This window comes from Manacus vitellinus, unplaced genomic scaffold (assembly GCF_001715985.3).
Source record: "Manacus vitellinus isolate BGI_N305 unplaced genomic scaffold, ASM171598v3 scaffold_26_pilon, whole genome shotgun sequence".
Classification (NCBI taxonomy): domain Eukaryota; kingdom Metazoa; phylum Chordata; class Aves; order Passeriformes; family Pipridae; genus Manacus; species Manacus vitellinus.
This window is the reverse complement of record NW_021939960.1, coordinates 4,981,504-5,005,033: the sequence shown is the minus strand read 5'-3', so window position 1 is coordinate 5,005,033 and position 23,530 is coordinate 4,981,504. Positions and strand designations below refer to the sequence as shown.

Here is a 23,530-nt window from a genome sequence, read left to right as displayed (position 1 = left end):
GCCTGGGAGATAAGAAGTTGACAGCACAAAAAGCAGTTCCCACGTACAGCAGTGAATGCTGAAGGAGAAGGAGTGCCTAAATATCAGCCAGCTCCTGCAGCCAACAAGCTGCCAAGGCTTGCCAACCCTCCAACCACTCTGTGAAATATTCAGCACATTTTTTTAATCTGCAGTCAATATTTTAATTATGCTAACTGTTCTGTGGAATAATGTGGTTATTCCTCCCAGAGCCTGAGAGCCTGGGGCCAGGCCATGCAATTACAGAGGATGTCTGCAAAATACAAACAGCCAAGAGCCAAACCCTGACTCTCCAAACCAGCAGGGGAAAGGAGCAACAGCTTAACTGTGTGTAATGGGGAAGGTTGAGGGGCAGTTGTTGTCAGGGGCCAGTGAGCACAAGATTAACCCCAGCCCAGGGACCTGACTGTCCCCACTGCCCTTAGTGTCCTCACTGCCAAGACAGACCAGTTGGTCCCACACACCATGGTCAGCCCTGTGGGGAGCTGAGTGCTCTGACTGAAGCTTATTGGCTCTTTACATCAAAATTACTTTAAATTCTCTGCTGTGCCCCACTGAGGGCAAAGGCTGCTGTGCTGGAGCTCCAGCTCCAAAACAAAGCCCTTGGATATCACACACTTGTCCTCTGCTCTGTGTGTGTCAAAGGGGTGCAAGTGAGTGTGGCTGTGCCCCTCTGATGATGCTGGGCAAGTGCTTCTCCCAGCTGGAGTATTTCTAGAGCTCCTAACAGTGACCAAGTGTGAATGATTTAAAGTCTGAGACTCCCAAATCAGATGAGGGGAAAGGCTCCAAACTGATGGGTCCTGCTCTGCAGAGCAGCCCTGGGCTGCAGGATCAACCAGGCAACAGAGAAGAAGCAAACAAACCATAATATTCATTACATTTGGCTGCAGGGTCTGACCCCTCAGAAAGTCTGAGCAGCTTCTGTTCACATCAGCAGCAATTGTGGCAATTGGTGTTTCTGAAAAACACCTCCTTGCTTTCTTCTTTAAAATACTGTGGTGCCATAAATAGACCACTCTTCCTGTTAGTCCTTTCCCTGTAGGAATTGTGTGATGGTTGTGAAGATTTTCTGCACATAGAAACTCTCCCATTTACACGTGTCAAATCCTGACTCTTATTCCAGGAGTGGGGCAGGTTTGCTGTGAGTTCTGTGAGTTGTGTCCTGGGTGTGTGATGGAAAAGTGCCCTGTGCCTGCCCACAGCTCTCATTTGTACAGCAGCTGGGGCTGAGATGACATGGCAGTGCTGTTAAATTGAGCACTGGGTTCAGTGAGTTGGGTCCATCTTCTTGGGGTTTTCATGATGAGCCAAAGAGTCTGTAGCTTGATCCCTGGGTTGCTGATGACAGCAACTGCAGGCTGATGGATGGCAGTTGGGAACATCAGGGGTGCAGAGCTGAGTTCCACTGTCCTTGGCCACAGAGGGAGGCTGTAAGAGGCATGGGATGTCCTCTTGTGACTACACAAATGCAGCAAGAACTTTGTGGGAAGATGAAGGATGCCGAATTTTAATGTGCTGGGAATTTTGCTAACTTAAATTCGTGGCAATGAGACTTGTGCCTTGCTAAATCCTGTGTGTACACTGGCAGGAGAAGGACCACTGAAAAATCTGCAACCTGCAGGCAGTTTAAAAATAACACAGTAGACAGGAGCTGCAGGCAAATTCGTAAGGCAGGCGTGCTCTGTTTGCTGATGAATTGGTTTGTGATGCAGCTCTGCATGTTTTCCCCTTTACTGTCATTGCATCTGCCTTTGCAACTCAGACACAGAGTGAAAACAGGTTCCCCTTGGTCCATTGCAGAGGGTGGAGACAGCTAGTGGAATCAAAATGACCTTTTGGGGACTTTCAGTGCTGCCTAGAACTCATATCTGCCTCTAAAAAGGGTGTGAGGGACCCAGACACGTGTGAGGGGTGATCCTTACAGAGAGTATTTGTTATCTAGTGAAAGAAACCTGCAGGGTAGAGAAGGCAGAAGAGTGGTCTTGGTTTCAGACTAAGGACTATCCTGAGTTTTTTGAAGGAGAATTACCAGCAGGAACAATCCCCCTTTTCCTTAGTTTAGCATCCTAAAAGATAAAGAACTGATCTCAGTGATTGAATATGCAGGATAGGGGTAAATCACTTGTGCCTGGGAGCCTTTGAACACTTCTGTTATGTTCCAGAGAAGCAGAATTCAAACTGAGGAGCTTTTTTATTGCACTAGTTAGATGTTTCCTGTGATGGAGCTCTTCCTTGTTCTAAAAATGTTTTCTGTCACCTGCATTTCTGCAGACACTCTCTCTTTCTTGACTCTCTTTGAAAGAAAACTGCAGCAGAATGTTCCAGTTTGAAGTTTCCATTTCAGTTTTTTGAGCCTAAGAGTATTTTCATTTTCCCAATTCTGAATGACTGTTAGAAATTAGAAATTAAGATCAGATAGGAGAAAAAAAGCTTTTTATGAACCTGAAATTTATTTAATTTTTGAAGGGATTTTGTATTTGAAGCCATGAATGTTTCAATATTGTTTTGGGTTGGTTTGGAAAAAATTTACACAGAATCCTTTGTAAAACAGAAAACCTACTTTCTAGCTGTTTAGTTATTTAGAAAAGGCAAGGTACCTGTAGTAGATTATTGAATGTAATTATAAGTTGATTTTGGATGCACAGTTGTTTACATGACTTGGATTTTTACTCTGACACATCATATTTGTTACACCAGAAAAATACTGAAACAAAGTAGGGAAATTACAGGATTGATGTGGAAACTCAGGCATTTATCTGTCCAAATTTTTGGAGTTTGTCTGGTCAGTGGTGTAGGTAAAAATGGCTTGAATTCTTCTCTCTCATTGTAATCCTTTATGTTCTTGATTTCCCACCTTGGATTTCATCTCACCCAATAGTTTCACCCCCTGAGGAAGCAGATGGACAGTGGGCCGGGCTCATCCACATGGTAACTACAACATTCCTTGAGTTACCTGGGGGGGAAATTTGGCACAGGAAATTTGTGCAGACTTCAGATTCATAGAGGTACTTGAAGGCAGGGGGAAAATGCAAAGACAAATGGCAGAAAGGGGAAAGCAGAAACAGCTCTGGGTTCAGCTTCCACTGAGTAAAGGCTGTTCTTGGGCTCAATCACTTTTCTTTTAGCTGGTGGGATGAATCCTGATTAGGTTGTTGTACTTCCCTGCATGAAAATGCAGGTTTACTGTGTGGTCTCCAGAGTCTGAGCTTCCATTTTCACTTCATACTCAAATGTTTGCCATTTGTCCTTGTTCTATAATTTCCACTGCTCTTTAGTGTGTTAAATTATGATTTAACATTTTTCTTTAATTGAAGGGGGAAAAAAACCCCAAAACACAATTTGTGGGTGGTGGGAGGGGGCTGTGCTTCCAGGGAAGTTTATTTCCATTCTGTCATGCTGAGCCTCCCTTCAAAGTATTTGGATTTCAAAACCAGCTTTCACTGAAAGGAACGGGGAAACAGATTATGCTTATCAAAGGAAAGAGAGCAGGGAAGTGGCAACTCCAGCTAAATCTCTTAGATAAAAATACTCCTTGTATGCTTGAAATCTGTGATTTCTTTCAGAAAACGTTCCTTTGGGAAGTTAACATATCACCTAACAGCATTACCACCAAGTGAGCCAAGGTGCAGGGACATTAATCAGAAACCTTTCAGGCTTTTGGATCATTGTGTCAGTCCCAGCACCACTTGCTGTGATTTACAATGCATGGTGTGACATTAGCAGTTCATTAACAGAATCAGTTTGTCAGTGTTTGCACAAAGGAACCCCAACATGCTTTACCTCGGTAAGAAAGAGCTAAGTAACAATAAGAAAACGAGGCTAATGAAGGATTGCAGTGTAATCACCGTTAATTCGGTTACCTGAGCCTGTACAATATCTGCTTTTGAGAGGGGACCCTCGCCATTTGTATGCCCGTCACCCAGGGAGAGCTGGCTCAGGCAGCAGAGCAGCATCTCCTGAGAGTCACAAAAAATCCATTCAAATCAAATAAAAATCCATTGAAATGGGCACTGCCTCTGCAGAGGACCAGGAGCTGTGCCAAGCGTGTCCCTCCTGCAGCTGCAAGGGGCTTTGGGCCACAGACACATCAGGAATTCCCAGGGCTGGGCAGTTTCCCCAAGCCTCTTGGAGAGATGCTGCTCTGCAGGACACAGGGAGCCAGAGCCGGGAAGCACAGGAAGGGCTTGGATCAGGCTTGCCATGTCCTCATAGTAGTAAAGCTGTTGTCTGCACTGCAGGAGCAGCGTTTCATCACCTGCAGTTGTTTAATTAGCTGTAGCTTTGCTGCAAACCTGTTGCAAGGATGTTTTTTATAGCTTCCTCAGGGAGTCTGCAGACTGGAACACACCCTGTGCTGTCTCCAAGAGGCACCTTCAAATCCATGCACTGCAGCTCATCCCTGACAGCAGCTGCCTTTGGAGGGACTCAGGGAAGCCTTCGGTGTAAGAGCATCACCTTTGCTAACAGGGACCCACGTACTGCTTTTTTTCTGGGATTCATGGCCCAGGACTGATCTGTTTTGAGTTTCTTCAGTTTATAGGAGTCTATGTCTCTCAGACATACAATCAGCTCTCACTTTATATCCATCCCAAACTCGTCTATTCGCGAAATAATCAAATTCTCATGTCTTGTGCACTTTTATGGCTTTGTAATTTAATGCATAATTTCCTTCTTCCCTCAAACACACCACAGCTCTGTTGGTGCTCTGTCACTGTTCAGTGCCACTGCTGCAGATGGAAAACACTCTTTCTGCTCTGTGAAATGCAAGAGCATCTGCCTTTTGTTTTGTTTTCTCCTTTATCACTCCTGCTGCTTTGCACTTTCACTTTCCTTGCACCCACTGGCAACAAATACACATTATTCAACAGTCCCTGTGCATACTCCAGAATAGGACAGATATTTGGAAGAAATCCTTAGACAACAAAAATATGACATAAACCAGAACAGCTACAGGGAAAGGCAGATAGAAAACAGGCACAGTGACTGAATTCAACTTTTGTCTAAGGTTATGCATCCAGTTTGGCTCCTTGTAAAACTTGTTTTAAAGCTACCAGTGATTTACACACTTGATTGGTAGGTAAACTGTAATGAACCCCTTCTTGGGAGGTCATGTCACTAAGAATGAATGGTTAAATATTTTCTAGGGATGGTTTGCCCTGCTGCATGCAGCAGTCTATAAATAAGAGACACATGTAGGAAATACTTTGAAGGGAACTTTGTTTTTAAAAGATTCACTTATCCCATTGTCTACTGGTATTTTTAGGAAGCAATAATAGCAAATACTCAACAGTTCTCAAAAGACAGCAAAGGTGCCACAACACTCTGGTGCCCTCAGCACCTCTGTAAAGGCACATTTGGGCACACACAGAGTGCAGAGCCACAGCTACCAAGTCCCCAAGGGCAATGGCACTTCTCACCTGTTCAGTCCTGCACTGAAGTCAACATGAGCCTTAGCATGGGACCATCTCAAGGCTCAGTAAGGGCTTTACAACACTGATCTGACCAAACTGCAACATGCCTTCTAAAATGAAATTTCTCACTGGTCAAAGGCCAAGAGAAATAATTGCTTATCAGATTTACTGTCGTGATTATCACTGTTTGTCTGAACCAAGACCACAATCTATTCCTAATGGGAATGGCAGGCTCTCCAGAGCAAGAAAAAACAGGGAAATTACTCAAAATACATGAAGCTGTCTCCTCTCCAGCTCTTGGAATGACTCCATTCCAGGTTGTTCCCTTCTTCTATTACAAGACTAGGAAAAACAAACTCCTGAGTTGTAATCCTTGCCCTGTGTAGAAGAATAGAGAGACAATATCCCAAATGGCAACAACAAAATGAGAATTTGGCAGGAGAACAGCAGTGTCTGTCCATTAACTCTCCCTGTCACCCAGCAGCCAAGCAGGGGGAACAACCATGGAAGTAACTGCAACTTCTTTTGCTAATGTGATTTATTGGTGTGTCTGCATTAGCAAGAAAGGCAGGGGTAGAAGTGGGTCTGTGAGCAGCTGGTGCTGAGGACTCAACATTTTCTGGTGCATTTGTTAAGTGGTGTGATCTTGTGACTCCAACTCAACAGAGAACGAGCTCTCTCCTTACAAAGTGCAAAGGAAACAAGATTCTTCACTATAACAAAAATACCAACCAAACTAAACAATCATCCTTCCAAAACCAAACTAAGAATTTCTGTATTCTCTTTCCAGAGGAAGGATAAAGATCATTATTTCTCTTACTAATTTACAACATTCAAAAGCCCCTAATCCCACATGCAAATTCCTGTGAGTTGTTGGTACCCAAAGTCACTAACTTGCAGCAACACCTTGTCTTTTAAATTTCTGGTAAAGTCAAAGTGTTTTAGCCCATCCTAAAGGTTATTTGAAATGTCCTTATGTCTGTTATATATCCCTATGTCCAGAATGGCAGATACCTTCCTAGAGCCTTTCAGCCACACATTTTAGCATCAATGAAAATGCTATGCATAAATTAACATATAATGGCAATTTCAAACTTGCTAGAATGATGCTGTGGTTGTGACAGAACAGTCAATTTACTCTAACACACAGATGGATGAATTTCTTTCAGCTTCTTTCCTAGGGTTTGTAGTACACTGAATTTAGTGGAGAAAGGGCTCTGCATTTAACCAGAGTTGTACTGGTTTCTCAGTTGGAGTGAGTTTTTATGTAGTTCAGTGTAAGAATTGAGTTTTGTATTCATTCTTTCAACACAAGCTAGACAATTGTTGCTAAAAACAAGTCCAAAAATGCCCCATGATCAATTATTGAAATGGTTACATTTGAAAGAACAAGAGAGATATGTCTTAGAGCCCATTTTAATATTGATGAGCTAGTTAGGTTGTACTGCTTACAACTGCAAAGGTCAGAGAACAAACCTCAGCAATGTGTCTGCAGCTGGTTCCTGTCTCTAGGAATATTAGGCAGCAGTATGAACAAGCAGGATGTTTAATGGCTGCAGTGCTTCCACCTTAAATGGAAACACAGGAGGAGGAGGAGGTAGCACACAAACCCATCCAAAGCAGGTACAAAGAATGCCATGAGCTGAACTAAAATGTAAATCATAACTGCTGAGAAATGGCTTTTTTTGATATTTTAAAAGCAGCATTTGCATTTAAAAGTCTACGGCATCATTGGTGAAAGTTCCCCACATATCCCATGAAGTGCTGGGAGGTTTCCCCAAGTGTCACCACGTGGCAGATGCACCAGGAGTTGTCCTGCCCCACCCTGGGCCAGCCTCTGGATCAAGAAGGGGGAGTTAGATTTGCCTTGGGACAACAAACCCTCTCTGCACTGTGTTTCACCTACATCCAAAAACTCCTGCTCAAAATCCTGAACAGGCAAGGGGAGACTGGTTCTACATTCACAGGCTTCAGTTTATAATGTAATGGTGTAAAAAAAACCCAACTGATGAGATTCTACAATACTGAGGCTTCAGGGAGCACATGATTACACTTCTATTCTTCTGGCCAGGGCTTATGCAAAAGAACAAAAAATAGCTCCCCATTCCAAAGCTAAAGCGTGGCAGGGGGCTCTTTCTTTGCACAGACAAGTTTTGTTAATTTTACTGGCCACAAGTTTTAAATTCACATTTTTAAACTAACAACCCCTGGCAGTTCTTTGGTCTCCAGCTCTTGATTTTCATTCGGGACATGTTTTTGAGATGGAAACCTCTAATGAATGTTTTTCTAACATTTGCCTTTCATCAGCAAGAATATTTGACTTTCTCCTCTTGTTTTCTTATGTTTTTAATTTTTAATTTATTATTTTTTACGCAAAGGGGATAACCAGATCTGTGACAAAACCATCGTTTTAAAACCACCATGGAATATGAACTGAATTTCTATTTCAATGCATGAGGTTTTTATTAAACAAGTAAATCATAGTCTTGTTCACTTCAACCATATCCTGGGCCTATTTTTCTAAGTCTCACAAAGCCCAAATAGCATGGAAGGAAAACCAGCATGGAATATTTTTACCCTGTCTGACCTAAATTTATGTATTTTTTAGTTCTTCCAAGAGAAAGAGAAGTGGAATAACTACTCCCTCTTCTCAGTTTCTTTTCAGCTCTCATATTTTAGCTGTGTTCTCAGCTGCTTGCATGAGTCATGGAGAGCTGGAAACAAGAACCCCCCACAATATTATAATAACTGCTTCCCTAGGAGGGAGCCTATGTGTGTTTTGGGGTAGACCACTAAAAAGCCACAAAAATCTCCTGAAAGCTTCTTTGTGCCAGAAACCTCCATGGGAACTAATAGAGGAAGGGCCAATATCTCAGCTGCAAAAAGAGATTACTTATGAGGGTAATAAAAATGAAGATATTTTAGGATTCCCGTATCACTGTCTTGAAATTCATGTAATTGTTCGCCGGTGTTTGCCGAGATTTCAGACTGCTGTTGACTTCGGGGATTGTTGTGTGTAATGATGGTGTTGAATTTCACTGGTCTAGGCAGAATTTGGATTTGGTCCTGTGATGTTCCAAGAAACTTTAAAATCCACAGGCTTTTGTAAGAACTGGGTGTTCAGTGCTTGCCATGCTGATCCACACCATTCCAAGTTAATATGTTCATCCATTGCCTGTTCCTTCCTATACATCCAAACTGAATCTCTGCTTGAAGCTACCTATGAAATAATTAGAAACAACGGGGGAAGCTCCTGCAGAAGCCCATCCTTCATTCTGAAATGCTGTAAGTTTGTTGAGAACAAGCCAGATCCCTCATACTTTGGCACATGTCTAGACTGAGCAGAGCAAACCAGGTCAAGGATCTTGTGCAGTAAGAGAGGAAACAGAAAGAAAGGTCAACTTCTTCAGAAACCAAACTCACTGGCAGGTCAAACGGATTCAGACAGCAAACACAAGAGGAAAAGAATGTTGTGGAACATATGAGAGAGGGTGTTGGTATCAAATGTGCCTGTGAGCTCCATGGCATTTATAGGCAGGTATCATTCTGCCTTCCACTGCCCTGTTTCAGTCACGTCAGCTCAGGCTTATCTGTCTAACACGGAGTTTCAGTCCCAAATTCCTGCACAGCAGGTCAGACACTGAAATCACATCTCCCTATCAGAGACTATGCTCTTCCTCACTATCCCTTCTCTTCTCAGGGCACAATCTGCTTTCACAGCCCTGTTTTTGTTGTCATTTTATCATTTGTACAGGTCTGACTTCTCATCTTTCCCTCCCTGCTTGGTGCAGTTTACTGAGCCTCTGCACAGGAACAGTCTGACTTTAATCAAGACTATGCAGGAAAAGCCTTTCTTCTCTGAGAAAGCTTTTAGACTTTACAAGTCTTCAGGATTCATTTACAACATTGGGTAATGAAGCAGAGCTAAAAATACCATATGTTCCTTTGACATTGCCCATTCATTGCTATAAATGACTGGAATTTCTGTGACTGCAGAACAAAACATGTTTTATGTTTTTGCTTTTAAGTGAAGCTGTATATAAAGCTCTTTGCCACTTGGAATATCTTAGTGTTTTACATAAGAGGATAACAAAGTTTATTTGGAAAAGGCGGTGAAGCCTACACAGCTTGTTTTCCTCTCATTTCCTTAAATGAATGAGGAGAGATGTTAGAATGTGAAATCACAGGAGTGGAACTGGCCAAATTTTCTCAGTTATGAGAAAATATAGTGAGGAGATTTGCTGAGACTGCCCTCCAGAACATCACCTCTTATTGGCAATTCTCTGCCCTGGATAAGCAGAAGGCTTTTCAATCAGCTCCAGGCCTCCTGTGCAATCTGTGTAAGGCTGTTTCAACAACGGAGATGAGATTATCAAAGCATGAGAAAGAACTGACACACAGGGCCAGATTGTTTGAAGATGTTTATTTTAAGTCATTTCACATATTCTTATTCACTATTTTTATTTTTTGAACTCAGAGAATTTTTTTCTCCCTAGTAATTAAAACTCTGAAGGCGGATGCTCTTGCCTGCACAATAAAAGAACTTATAATATTTTTTAAAGTATTTAAAAAAAACCCCTATAAAAATCTCAACTAATTTCTTCCTTTCAAGTGCTGAAATGATCTAATGCTATTAATAGAAGACTCTTTCTCTGTGGAAAATTTATTCTTCTATTTAAAGCTACTGGGGAAAAGCTTGAAAGAACAGAAAAATATGATTCTGACATCTGGCTATCAGTGTAGCCTTTGGATGATGAGTTCAGATAGTGGCTCTGAAATGCATACATTTATTTGGAGATAAGGCAGGATGATAGACAAGGCATCATCTGCCCACACAGTTGCATCTTTGCTAGAAGCCCACCCAGCTTGTGCTGAGGGAAGCAAATTTGAGAATACCGGGTTGACTGCCCCCAAAACCACAGGTCTGTCTTCCTGCCCAGGAACAAGCCCAGCTAAAGCAGCAGCAGAACCTCCCCAGCTGCTGAGCAGCAAAGCCTGACCCAAATCCCCCAGGATCAGCAGAGCAGGTGCCACTCTGTCCCCAGGATCTTCCTGACGAGGGAGGACACTGATACTGGCTGGGCTGACATTTTGTGTGGGCACAGGACTGAGAATTCCTGTCCCAATAAATCAGCAAACTGAACACCTCCCCAGGAGTTTACAGGGACATTTTATACTGAATAGCTCATATCCTGCTTCCAGGCACCTGATCCATGAGGCTTTACTTCCTTGATATGTGCTGGCACTTGGTGATTTCCTTCACATGTGACCATCAATGGCACCCGGGTGCCGTTCTAGGAATTCACTCCAGAGTTATGGGAGTTATGTGCATTCCTGGCGGGATCACCCAGAGATCATATCTGCAAAAACACATGGGTGTGTTGTCCAAAACATGTGTTTCACAATAAACCTTCTAAAATCCAAATAGAATCCTTAAAAATGAAAATCAAAAGCACCTTATGACTTTGTTCTTTCTTCAGTAAGGAAATGGAGACAAGATATTTGTAAAGTGAACGGGGACACTGTGCTAGAGATCTCTGAGTAGTCCAAACCCAATTCTGCAGCATTTGCATGGCTGTGAGCTCTAAAATGGAGAGCTGAGCAGCACTCTCCATCAGCAGGGTGCTGGATGGGAGGAGGTGTGTATCTCCATGATGCTTGCATGGCATGGAATTAGACACAGCAGCTCAATTCCCTGACACAACTTTTCTTCTACAAGGTAGATAAACCCTTAGAAGATACAGACACAAGTAGGCCTTGGTTTACAAAGCCTTGGGCTGGTATCCAATAAATCAAGTTTTAGGGTATTTAGTATCAGATCAAACAGATCATGGTCCCAATGGTACAAAATGCAGATCCAGTAGAAATTCATTCTGCCTTCTCAAACATGTTTAAAATACACTGATCAGTCAGCCTGGTTCCTGCAAGGTTTTTGTGGATCAGGTATCATTTTCCTGCACCAATTGCACATATCAGGCTTTGTCTGTCATCTCACAGTTGGCATCGATCTGGCACAAAAGCACAGAGCTGGCACCAACTGTATCACAGCTCTGGCTGATTTGACAGGAATATGGTCATTTGCCCACGGGGGATGTGCAGGAAACAGGCACTGCTGGTACAGGCACTCGTGCACAGACCTGGTGTGAACAGCAGAGCCTGGCAGGGCCAGAGGGTGATGTGACACCAACACAACTCTGCCTGAGCCCCAGCTCACAGGTCTGGGTAGAAAGAACCAAAATGAGACATCACGTGGTGGCTCCAGCCTCTGAACACATCTCTTCTGCTCAGTGACCTCAGCTCTCAACAGCAGCTACTGCTACAAGAGCAGCAAGGAGAGGGTTTGCACAGGGCAGGAGCCTGTGCTGTGCAGACACAGCCAGTGAGGCTCGTGCAGAACAAACCCATTTTCAGAGCAAAACAGACCACCCTCTCCTCATGTTTGCTTTTCTTTGGGCTTTTGGCTTATGCACTAGAGCATTCATGCTCCACCCTCCCCAAATTCAGCAGATATTCTAGAGTCTGTATCTATGCATTGCATCTCTACTGTGTCTACGCAGTATTACATGCTGTATTACGTAACTACATGTTAAAATCCAAAAAAAAACCCGTCAAGGAGCCTGTTGGTAATATGGATTAGCATTATAAAATAGCTACTTCTCACGTAGGTCAGAGTGAGAGAGGGGTTGGGAGCTTGATTTTAGGGTAGCACCGTCGGCATCAGAGATCTCATAAAGCCAACAGAGCTCCCCAGCAGCCACGGCCCAGCAGAGCCCAGTGCCTGGCTCAGCCAGGCTGCTCCTAACCCCTTCTCAATAATGCATCTAACTCATGCTGGGAGCATGTAAGTTGACTTTCAAAGAAAACAAGAGAAGGCACAAGTTAGAAGTTAAATTTTGGCATCTCTTACAGTGCTGTCTTGAATCTTCATATTTCTAACGCTCGAGTGACCAAATGCACAGTGATAGGATTGTAAACAAGAGTTAACTTGTTCCCACTAAGGGTTCTTTAGCTCTCCTCACCTCTCTTGGTATTTTTTTCCCTCTGACTTTTTTTGTTGGCCCTCTTCTTTTTTCTTTATTTTTGTCCCCCGCCTTGCCCCCCCCATTTGGCAGAAGGGCAAGGCGAGAAGGGCAGTGCTACTTTGTATTTAGGCAACATTAAAAGTGAAAAGCTTTGACAGTTAAGCATCTCCCAAGCCAAAACTGGCAAAGCCAGCTGAAAAAAACACCCCACATGTTCCTGTTTAAATTGCAAACCTCTTTTATTTGTTGAAAACGTTCCAGGGTGGCCTCGGGATACACTGAGCCTGCCTAAAGGCAGGTTTAACTTATGTTTTGACCATTTAAGAAGGAAAACAACTCTCTTCTTCCATGATGCTCTTTGGCACTCAGCAAAGAAATTTTACCTTGGCAACTGAAAAGCCACTTTAGACACACAAACTCTTCAGTCAAGTGGTCCTCACCATCTTGTCCTACACATCAACCTGGATGCTCTATGGTCATTAAGGGTTATCTAAGAAACCCACATGAAATAGCTCAGTATCATGTATTTGTATCATGTTTGCCAGTTATTAATTTAACTTAACAGCCGAGTCTTACATAATACTGTTTTGTAATGATGCACTCAAGTGCTTTACAGGGGAGGGAAGCTAAAGCAGAATGTGCAGTGTGACCTGTCTCAGGTTCATCCAGTGCTGGAAGGAGAACCTTCACCTCTGAATATTGATCCAGCATTCTGCCTTTAGGTTCTTCAGCTAAATCCTGGACCCAGCAAATTCTGACTGTGGTCACAGGCTGAGGGAGTTCCCCAGAGCTGCCCAGTGACACAACACCTTGTCTTGCTCTGAACACGATGGAGGTTGTGAGGTCTGGAGTGCAAGAGAGCTGAAGGTGCACAAACAGGTAGCTGGGGTGTTTAACAAACGTGAATGGGGTGCAGAATGTCTGCACTGACCATCAGAAAAACATGTAGTGTGCAGCTGTACAGCAGCACGTGCATATTTAGCCCAAATTTGAGCTCCAGTTGCCACAGCTGTAGGTATGAATCCCATAAGAGCTGCTCTTGGGCAGCTCACTACGTGTGTAACCACTCAGCCACTCCAGCAACACCAGCAGTACCAGTCCATGCCTTTGTGCAGGCTCAGTTAATCATCCCCCTCTGACACTGTGGCCTTAAATTAGTGCAAACAGAAGGACAGTTCCACGCTTCTCACAGTTTGCAGAATGAGACCTCGCTAAACAAGCATCATTTCTTGCCATGATTCTTCTCAAAATAGATTAATCTTTGCAGAAAAGAAGAGCAGGGGCTAATGAGGGTTGAGGCACAGATGGGATGGCACCAGCAGCTACTTCATACAAACACAGCAAAGTAATAGTTTCTAGCATGACATTTAATAAAATCAAGCCCTACTAGGATGCACAGCTACAGGGGAATTTAGTTTGAAGTCAAACATGCTGCTGCCTGGCTATCTTCAGTGCAAATACAGGACACATGGCCTACCTTATCTTGCTTCTCAATTTAATCACACTTTTAATGAGCAGAAACATAAAAAGCAATCAGCTCCTTTCTCTTCTTACAATACTAATTTTCTTTCTATGCTGTTTGCTTTGAATAACCAAAGTTCATTTTTAGATCCCTGTTCAACATTTCATTCAAAGAATTTCACGAGCATCTTTCAAATGCTGTTTTGAATCTCCAGCAATGTCCAGTGCAAATTTCCTGGGATTTTCTGCCCTCTCAAACGGGGCTCTGTCTTTCAGGGTATGGGGAGGGCTGCTTCTTGCTTTGCTTATGAATCCAACTCCATTCTCAAGTGAGAGAAAAGTGAGAACTAGGTAGACCAGAACTATGTAGACTAGACCTTTGTAGACCAGAATACAGATGCAATGTGGGTAATTTATATATTACCCCCCCCCCATTTATAGATGGTCTCTAAAATCTAAATATTATTTAGGGATGGAAACTAGTCAAAAAAAAAAAATAAAGTAGCTCAGTGGAACAAGCATCAAACTGTTTTTCAGTAGTTATGGAATGACAGATACATATTTGTATCTGCATTGATAATGGTATTTTAAGTTGCTGTGCAATTGTATGCTCAGAAGAAAATAATATGGTCTGTCTTTTGGGATAAATTGCCTCCTCTGCATTTGCAGATTGTTGCAGTTGCTGGTTGGGGGTTTCACTGTGCCCAAGTGTCTCACTTCTCACCTTCCAGATGATCGTTAAAGGCTGTATTGAAAGGGAGTTACCACCCATCTTTCATCTTCCTGAGACAAATAAGAAAAGCTGGGAAAAGTTCTCATTATCTGGGGTAATGGGAGAGGTGAGAGGATCCTGCTGTTTTTCCCCACTCTGTGTAGTGTTTTTTGCTGCCTCTCCATGGCAGTGCAGGGGTAACACCCAGGTAAAATCTACTGGGCCACAAAAATAGGCACTGAAAAAAAGGGAGAAGACTTTTGACTTGCAAACATGTAGAAAAAAACTCCTTTAGCTTTATCACCATTGCTTGATATCTGAATTGTAACATCATCTTGAAAATTCCAAGTATCCCCTTCCTTTTTTTTTTTTACAGTGGAAAAAGGGCAAGGGACAGGGATGGATCTCCTTGGTTGTCTGGTTTTGAACCCTTGGATCAAATTTTTAAGGCTTATTCTCCAAAAGTAAAAACCAGAAATTCTGAAGGTTTCTGATACTTGAATATATTTGTTCATCTTTCCAAAGTGCTGCCAGGTAGTGGTGCCTGGTGATCATGTCTGGATAATCTTGCCATAGACTGAGATCTAATTTTGGCAAAAAAATATAGTGCTGCAAAAATAACATTAGGGTCTGATAGCTCAGTTTTCTGTGAGTGACAGAGCTCATTTCTTCTGGAAGAACATTAATAGATTTTGCAAATAGACAATAGAAATTAATTAAATTTTCTGGCCCACATGGTTATTCAGCAGAGCTTGGTAAAGTGAGTCATAAAGGTTCAATAACCCCTGGTTTAATTTAAGTTACATGACTTCTAAGAAAATCTCAAGATTTTCTGGGCAGGGAGATGAACTTTCTGTAGAAAGAATTAAAGAACAGAGAAGGAGTAAATCTGAAGGTCTCTGGTGCACAAATCTGGAGAAAGTTGGCACAAGCACCTCAAGGGAACACAGGATGGAGAGACCCATCCTTCCTATGAATTAACCCTGTCCTTTATTTTAGATTTAAAGCAATAGCTGGTAGCAAAGTTATACATAAATAGATTAAGCAGAAGCAGAAGGTAGAGAGGGGGCTGGCTGCATTAAATATTACAAGAACTGTCAGCTTACTCACACTTTCCTCTTCAACCACTGCAAGGGGTGAAGTTGAGCATTGGTTGTATATTTAACAAATCATGGGATATTCAAACAAATTAGTACTTTCATCAGGTCAAGCTTCCACCATTTCATCACATTACTTCTGAAATGGATTTTATACTGTAGGTCTATATATTCCCTGAAATACATCCCTCTGCACATGTGGAGCATGACAAATTAATCCATTAACAGGTATTCTTTAACTAGGTCTCCAGAGTGCTGTGAGCCTGAATTATGCTGCATTTTCCAGTATCTTTTTAATTTTGCATGTTCTAGATAAAAAACAGTTTCCTCTAAAAATCATTGCCCTCTTCTCTGTAATGGTGACAAGAGGGGAAGAGGATATTGAAAAGTTCCTCATCAGCATAAATAAATTAAAATCCCCACTTCATAGAAGCCAAGAGGAATGAGGCTCTATTAAATGTTTTAAGAGGAAGCTGAAGGCAGAGATGACCAAAATGAAGCTCCCCAGTCTAAATATATTAGCAACTCTCTCCACACTTTTATTTTTAAATGTCAGATAATCTATTAAAACTGGAACATCTTTGAAGGCAGGATGGCTGGAGAAAGGATTGTGGTATTTAAATAATGGGAGATCACGTTTGCAGTTTTCAAACCTGTATTTGCAGGTTAAAATTCATCTTTGTGTTAATAAGGCCAGTCTCATATTTCTGTCTCTATCCAGGCTTCTCCTCTCTTTGTCATCTCTTTCTGTGCTGCCTGATGATGTCTCATTCTGCAGGATTTCAAAGAGCTGCAAAAATTTCCCAGCAGTAATCCTGTGTCATCCAGCAGGGGAGATCCATGGGCACTATTTATAAACTGATACAGTTCTACTGGCTGCATAACAGCAAACTGATGTTTAATTAGATATTTTTTGGTTTTTGGTTACCCACTTTGCATAATGGTCCTAACTGTGCCCATGGGGCAGGTTCACATCTCAGACATGCACTGGACTGAGGTGTCTGCTTGCACAGCTTCTCTGGAACTTGGGAGCTGAGATGGAAAAGCAGGTACTTCCAGACAGCCCTGACAGGGACAACAAAGCTTCACATGCACCTTCCCTGCAGAATGAGAGCAAGAATCCCTCTGCTCTGGCCCTGCTGGGAGCTGGGTGACACTGAGGAGGAGAATGTCACTGAGAGTCCAGGGCAAAGAGGGGCTTCCAGGAGCTGCTGTGGCACGAGGCACACGGTTCCCTTCCTCAGGCCTTCCTGGTTTTCCATCACACCACAGGCAGAAAGGATGTGGTGGAACTGCCCACGACCTCTCAGTGACTTCTCATGGATTTATCAGGGAATTAACAGGTTTTTCTTTGCTGGACATTGTTATACTATTAGCTTTGTGTTGTTTGGCTTCTGATAAGCAAAAGCCCTCTGACAAAGTTAATTCCCAGAGCATTCCAGGCTGGAAGCAGCTCCATTTGAGCCGACAGCTTGTGCACCCTCACCCAGGCTGGGTCACCTGCCGACCTGGGGCAATGATTCCAACAACTCCTCATTCTCAATTCCCAAACCTGACACTTCAAAGATGCATTATTTATTTGTAATGACATGTGGTAACACAGGTGTTGGTGTGGCTGAGAGAGCTCCATGGCAGAGTTGGCTTTGGTGGATGGAGCAGGGAAGGTGTTGCTAAGGGGTAGCTCACTTATTTTTCAGTAAATCCTTAGCAGAAAAATATTATTAATCTTCTAACACACACAGTGTTGCCAGCTCAGGATTCAATCACAAGTTTTATGGGATTTATGCTTCAGTGTGGGGTTTTTTCAGACAATAATCCATAAATTGGACATTATTTACATTTCTTGTGTCTCTTCATCAAGATTGTCTTGTGCATGGGCCAAGAGATCCCAAACCTGGGAGAACTGCTGATTTTTAATTTGTGCAGTCCTGCCACTGACTTCTCTGGTGGCCTTGAGCAAACTTTCTCTTCCCTCTGGGCTTCATTTATCCTCTTGGAGTAAAAGGGATACAAGAAATTTAATTTACTTTGAAAGGTATGACTATCATCTGCAGTGTCCATTGGAGTCTTAAGACAATGGCTGGATGAGTGTTTAACAGAGAGGACATTCCTGGCAGTGCCTTTGGCAGGAGGCTCCTTCCCTGTCACAGGAGCTATTCAGCACCATTTCAGTGCTAGGGAAGGGGAAATGAGAAAGATGCACAGAGTTTCTACCTTCATTTTGGTAAACTTTAATTTTTGAATACCAACCTTTTCCCTCCAGCATCTCCTTAACTTTCCCATTGCCATTCCTTGTGTTTTATGACAGCTCTATCCTGAGTTGTGGGCATATATTTCACCTGGGTTTCAAATACACTCTATTTTTATCAACTTAAAGGCATCTTGTAGGCATCTCACTTTTTGGACTGTCTATTTTAGGGTTTCCTTTTTTACCTAAATACCTCATTTTAACATAGTTCCTTTTCTAGAAATTAAGCACAGGGATGCACTGGGCCTCCTATCCCTCTAAAATACAATTATGTTTTGGCTGTTACCCCCTAACACCCTTCTGAACCCAGCCCTAGGCACCACTCCAGAAGAAATTCAGGATTGTACCTTTTTTTGTGGGTTCTAAGGTTGCTGTTTGATAAAGCAGTCATTTACTGAGTCCAAAATTATTTATCCCTATGCTTTGTCCTGAAGACAGTGATCCAGGCTATATGAGGGGAAATGTAATATTCTACTACTGACAGCATCTGCAATTTACAGCTTTTCCCTGAAATGTTTTCTTTCATTGAAAACCGAAATTTCCAGAGTTACATTGAAGTCTGTTTTATTCACTTGACACATTTTTTCACCGAGATGGTTATGCAAATATTAACAACCTCTGTAAACAAGACCAAACCACACAGGGGAAACTCCTCCTTAACCTGGTCCCTGAAGAGCCATTTGGAACAAATGGCTTTGCATAATACAGTTTTTTCCAATTAGCATCTCTGGCAATAAGCCACCGGGGGATATTTGATATGCTTTTATCTTAAGATTAAATTTACACTCGCTGCTAGGTAGCTCTGACATCTTCATTCTTGTTTTACATCTCTGTCATAACATGATTACTGTGTGATCACTACTCCCAGCAAACCAGCCCCTGTCTGGATGTGGCTCAGCCTTAACTACACTGATGGGCTCTACAGTGGTGCCAAGTAAGAAGGTTGGAGGGTTTTTTTGCAATTTGCCTCTTAGAATTCAAAGAACATCGTTGTAAAAGCTGCAGGGCAAGTTTGGGGTATTTTTAGAGCCATATATTAGCTCCAAGAAACAAGCTGGGAAAACAACCAAGATAATAATTAATAAATAAGAATATTTTTTTCTGAAGAGATTGCAATTTAAATATTTTAAAAGAGGCTAGTCAAACTTTACAAAACAGACTGAGGCTCAGATTTTAATGATTTTTCCAAAGTTTTGAAGAACTGGATAGAGAACAGACCCTTTCCTTAGCCCAGTATTTTAACCACAAAACTTTTTCCTACCACAAACAACTAAGCACTTTCAAAAAGAATTTTCCAAGGGCAGATTCACTATCAGTGTTATAAATTGTTCCAGCTCTTATGAAATCAGTGGATCTATTACTGCTTATATCTGCTAAGGATCTGCCACAGGACTCTCCAGCACAAAATAAGTTAAAAAAATATACATCATATGAAAGTGCTTTCATAAAATGAAACATAAGAAATACTAACAGTATTTCCTGTGCCATGAAAAATGCAAACAATTTTCAAAAATTTTATGCTAAAATACAATCATTTTCTTCCAACTCTTGGAAACAATGAGAAGGTTTTCCCAGGGGAAAAAGGGATGGAAAATATCCCGCCATTGCAAAGTTACCTCTCCTAGACATCACTTAGAGATTGGAAATAGCAAAAGCAAAGTGCAATGCTGAGGTAAAATGGCTGCTCCAAACCAAACTGCAAACCTAATTCAGTCACCACACAGGCCTTTGGGATTCCCATCCTTCATGTGCTTAATCAGATTTCAGATGATGCCCATCCATTAAGAAAAACATTTTTATTTCCCCAGGTAAAGAGATTTCTCCCTCCAAACAGCTTCGTACTCCACTCTCTGCTTCACCACAACAGCCTGTCAAGTGTTTAGGTGGAAACCACAGAGCAGGAAAATACCCACACAAAACTGGAAATCTTTTACTTGTTCACCTCAAACAGCACCAGGAGAGTGAGGGAAAGTGTTCCAGTCACACAAGGCTGATGTTGTACTGGGCAATTTTAACTGTGACAAGGCCATGCTGAAGTAAATACTACAATGGTATTTATTTAAATAAACCCCATGAGGTTTACTATAAATCAGCTCCTTTTCAACCCTCCACAATTTATGTTAATCACATTCTGTTTGCTCAGGGTTCCTTTGCAAAATAGTGTCAAATTTCCAGCAGAAACAAGGAGTTGGTGGTGGACAAGATATTTCCACACATTCGAGATCCATAAATTAATCAAGTATAATTTATCAACTCATAATATCAATAATAATAAGCATTCATAGCATGCTCTTATGTATAACACTTAATGCTTTCAGCATAGCCACTATAGATTATTAAGGTATAAAGACTGGCACTACTAGGAATTACATGTTATAGATTCAATCTATTGACCAACACTATAAATCCAATGGCAAAAAAATATATTGTTCATTTAAAGGGAGATTAACATACTTTTCCCAGGCTTACTTTTAAAAGATGTTAACCCTTTAATGTGTATAATTCAACTTCTTTTTCCAAGGGTCCTCTAAACCTGGGTTATTTCAAAGCTACACTTCCCAACATTGCCTCAGAAACCATTCAGTGGGCAAAAATTGAGGACAAGCAGCTGAGTGCAGGATGATGAACTACAAGTGGGAATGGAAACAAACAGCTAAAGGCAGAACAACTTCTTAATTGGCTTTGCCTTCAAAGCACGTGCCCTAAAAGTCTGTCCCACACTTAAACTGAAGGGAAGAAAACTTGTGCCTTGGAGTGGTGAAGTGTAGGATTAGAAATATGAGAGAGAGAGAGAGAAAGATCTGGAGCCAAAATTTCAAGAGAGACAAAACTCAGTTGGAGAGATTTAAATAGAATGAAAAAAACTGAACTCAAAACAGTGTCCTCCAGAACCCCATATGGAATCCAAGATTTCAGACACTATTCCTCTACTGGGAAATGCCTGATGGGTGCTGGGAAAGGTTTCCCCTTCATTCCCATGCTGGTTCAGTTGGTTACCCTGTTATTCTCTGCAGTAGATCTGACAAAACAGATGTTGATCTTTGTGGCAGAGGGTCTGGGGCTGCTTTAATTTATATTCTGAAGTCTTTACTAGAACTCTTACATGCCTCTTGTGAGCTACATAATCTTAGTGCAGTGTTCTATAGGCATTCCCTGAGAAACTGTATAATGGCTTTGCTACAGAAGTTGGGAATGGGGAGTGTGGAAAAAGGAAGATGGAGAAGGTCTTGGAGAACTGGGATCTCTCTCCTTCCTCTGCCAGACTGCTTGTGGGGGGAAAGAGTAAGTCACTTGAACAAGGTGCTCATCTTCAACCTACAGCTGAGATGTAAATCCTCAGGTAGTTAAGAACCCACAAGAGAATTCAGTAAGCCATTATTCTCCAAGCACATAAAGTAGTGCCTTATCTAATGGGTCTGGAAAATCACAGTAAACATGTCTCAAGCGAGGCAACCAAAATCAGCGTTTTTAAATCCCTCTCTGATGCTCTGCACACTCCTCAGATCTGTGGAGTGGACACCCCAGCCCCACACCACCCAGAGCTTTAGTGGAGCAGGTACTGCAGTGATGGGCACTACAGAAAAGCTTCAGAATGTATGAATAACTTCTGCCTTCACAGATTACTGGAGACAAGAGTGCGTGATGTGCACTTTAAGGCTGCCTCACAATGCACAAGGAACCAAGGGAAGATTTCACAGACAACCATAATTCTGGAGGTTTTTAAGTGTTTAGTTCTTGCCTTTAAAATCTGAATAATGTGCTCTTAACATAGTGGCTTTCTGGTATATATCTGAAAGCACCTATGTATTTTCACAATATATGGAGAACATTTTGGTTTGTGCTTTAAAAGGATCCTGAAAATAATCGTTATTTAACTAAAACATCCTTGGCTTTCTTTTCACTTTGCTTTTGTGTGGAAGCCACAGAACAGCTTTTCACATACCAGATGAATAATGTGTAGGAAGAGTGAGAGAGGAAGGGAATTGATGGCTTCTTTTAAAGTATGTGAATTTAATTTCACCAGGCACTTTATTTTAATCATAATGCAGATCCAAATGTATAGAAAAAAAAGAACCTCCTGAAAGCTTCAATATGTTGGTTTATGCGTTACTGAAAAAGATTGCATTTTATAAAATAATACATTTCTTTTTTGATTTTTTAAACTGTAGGTTGAAAATTAAAATACATCAATATCCAAGTACTAGGTAGCATAAAAACATCTGCATCTTCAAACTATATAGCAAAATGCAGTCACAGGCATGCTGGACAACTGTTAGATTATCTGACCAGATTTAAAGGTTTCATAGCAATGAACTTTCTTGCACTGCTGGATTTTTTTAGCAAAACTCTTTTTCTCAGCAGTGCCAGGAGGAAAAAGTCCAGCTATTCCACACACACCTAAACTAAAATGTATTACGGCACTTGTAGTGGGAAAATTCTTTTTATTGCCCCCCAGCTTCTCTGCCACACAACTGTAGAATAAATCTCTCTCCCTATTGGAAAAGTGTCTCTGTCACCACTGAAATGAAGCACATGTAACTGAATTGTGCAATTAATCTGCCAGCACCATCCCTGATTCCCAGGTTGGGAGGAACATATTCATGGTTATGAAATGTATGATTTGCAGGGCACAGAGTATGAAAGAACAATCTACTTTCTCAGGTGAAACAGAGCCAATGGATTTTTTTTTCCATATTCCAAATGATCACAGAATAACACAATCTTGCATATTGTATCACATGCAAAACATCCTAAGAGTCCTAATTCCTTCATGTTAAAAGCAGCGTTCCCTCAGTACAGAACCACAGACATATTTTTAAAATACCCTGATGTTCACTCACCTCAGTTAAAACTCCAAGTAGATATGATGGATCAGTTTAACAAAATAAAGCATCCATGGCAGGAAGGAAGTATTTCTCCATGTCTCTATTCATTTCTTCTATTCCTTCTACTCACCTCCGAGTGCTGCTGCTGCTCGGAGCACACGAAATGCAGCAGCTCAATCCCAGAAGAAAATGGTTCTTTCCTTTCCCCTGTTCCTGCTCTCCCTTGAAACTCCTTCACTTTTTCAAGTTGCCCAGGAATAGCAGGATGGACCCTTTGGGCTCTCTCCAGGGCTGTGTATCTTATGTAAAACAGATGAAGGCATTGCCTATTTTAACCACGACGATCATGTCTCACTGACAGCGCCGGGCTCGTTAATTGTGCTCTGTGTGCAACTGGGAGAACCCACGGAATGCTCAGACTTGGGCTCAGCTTTCTAAATGAAGAACCAGATGAAAATCTGCAAATCAGCTTCTCTTTGCTGCAAAAGTTGCTCTTTTTCCTGTCCTGTCAAAGAAGCTGGGAGTCACTGTTTAATCAGTGTCTCTCACTGGAAATGCTGGAGGAGAGCTCTAGACTTGGTCTAACACCCGAAACAAACCAACCAGAGATGTTTTGGCCATTAAAATGCCTCGAACCCCGCTGTAACTTTTGGTCAGCTACCACATCAAACCTCTGATTCCTTCCTCCCAAGGCAATTTTGTCTTATAGCACTGTCAGCAAACTGCTTGAAA

At 41.9% G+C, this 23,530-nt stretch overlaps 1 protein-coding gene across 2 annotated transcripts in view; it reads right to left on the bottom strand.

The window, feature by feature from the left end:
* The window catches only part of PHACTR3 (phosphatase and actin regulator 3), a 100,110-nt gene that overhangs the window by 50,363 nt on the left and 26,217 nt on the right, over positions 1-23,530 (bottom strand). The window contains exon 1 of one of the 2 annotated variants that reach the window (XM_018074024.2): positions 22,814-22,922. The exons of the other annotated variant lie outside the window; for it this stretch is intronic. The gene's annotated coding sequence lies outside the window, so the exon portion shown is untranslated. Of the gene's footprint in view, positions 1-22,813; positions 22,923-23,530 lie in introns of those variants that run through there. 2 annotated transcript variants of the gene reach the window in all.